Source organism: Cydia pomonella, chromosome 8, assembly GCF_033807575.1.
Source record: "Cydia pomonella isolate Wapato2018A chromosome 8, ilCydPomo1, whole genome shotgun sequence".
Classification (NCBI taxonomy): domain Eukaryota; kingdom Metazoa; phylum Arthropoda; class Insecta; order Lepidoptera; family Tortricidae; genus Cydia; species Cydia pomonella.
In genome coordinates, this window is record NC_084710.1 from 7,285,090 (window position 1) to 7,286,413 (window position 1,324).

Here is a 1,324-nt window from a genome sequence, read left to right on the forward strand (position 1 = left end):
ATTATCAAGTTTTACCAGCCCACGGTGTATAATATCGTTTAACTCGTTTATGGTGACACTTTATCACTTTGTCATAGCAAAGCCATTCCTGAGCTAAAGGAGGAATCAGTAAGTTGTATTACCATGTATTATAAATGGCAAAGTTTTTGTTTAACACATGGTAGCATATGGATACTCAATCATAAGAAAGATTACAAAATTGAACCACGAGAGAAGTGACAACGGTTTTAAAAGTAGAATTTTATTGACAGTTGCGGGGATTCAAGGAATGAGAGTTAAATAAACTTTGCTACAGAGTGCAACACGAAATTTTTTCATCACTTCAACACGAGGAAAATATGTATTATTCCGATTAATTTATTCAAAATTCTTTCTATCAGCCCCTTGGCTGACGTAAATAGCTTTCTTCATAAAGGATTTCTTGTCTCGCCCGTCAAGTTTTATAAGGTCTAGTCATACACTGTATCTGCCTCGACCACGAGTGCCGTCGCCCATGGACACCTGCAACACAAGAGCCATTATAAGATTTAAATTTGTGCTTCAGTTTGAAATAGGACACTGGACAATATTAAGTGTAAATTGCGCAATTATAGCTCTTACAAAGCAATTTATTCATTTATTTTTCACTGTTAGGTACCTAAAGAAAGTAAAATTGGCTTAATATGAAAACTCGGAAAGATAAATGTGTAATATTTTACTAACACTGAACGTCTACATTGGAGAATTTATTCTTACGTGTCGCATTGCCATCTCCGAAACCCACGAATCTCTTTGCAAACCAGCGTACACCGTATCCATCACGAGCAACATGAGTCCCGCTCTCGTCGGGTTGCTGTGTGCGCGGTGGTCACGCATTTAGTCAAGAGGATGGGGAAGATAATTTCAAAATGTTAACTTACCTTAAGTTAAGAAATATTTGCTCCTCTGCATTAATTTCATTCGAGTAATTTGGTTGTATTTCTTCGATTTGAAGTTAAATTGCTATTTATTTAATCGGCATACAAACGATCACAATTCAATATCTGGTTTTTAATAATATTGCGTAACTGCCTTGGACTGACTGTGATTCTTGTAGAAAGGCAAATCTGTTCTTCATTTTCGTATACAATGTAGCATTATCGTCACTTACTTCTTCTCGTAAAATATACAAATAAGTAAATCAGTAATTTTATTTATACGTCTGACAGTGACATTATTCATAACTCATTGACATTGACAGTCAACTGACGAACGCTGCCGCGACTGCACGCCGCAAGCAGCAGCAGTCGGCCGCTGCAGTAATGTCGCAACGGTAGTGCAGCTGCAGTTGGAAATGGACTGTCAC

The 1,324-nt window shown here is 37.3% G+C and overlaps 1 long non-coding RNA gene across 1 annotated transcript; it reads right to left on the reverse strand.

The window, feature by feature from the left end:
* Positions 1 to 341: 341 nt before the first annotated feature.
* Positions 342 to 1,324, reverse strand: LOC133520447 (uncharacterized). The gene is made up of 2 exons (XR_009799759.1): positions 900 to 1,324; positions 342 to 501 (listed from the first exon to the last, which is right to left on the reverse strand). It is a non-coding gene; the product is annotated as an uncharacterized LOC133520447 (long non-coding RNA).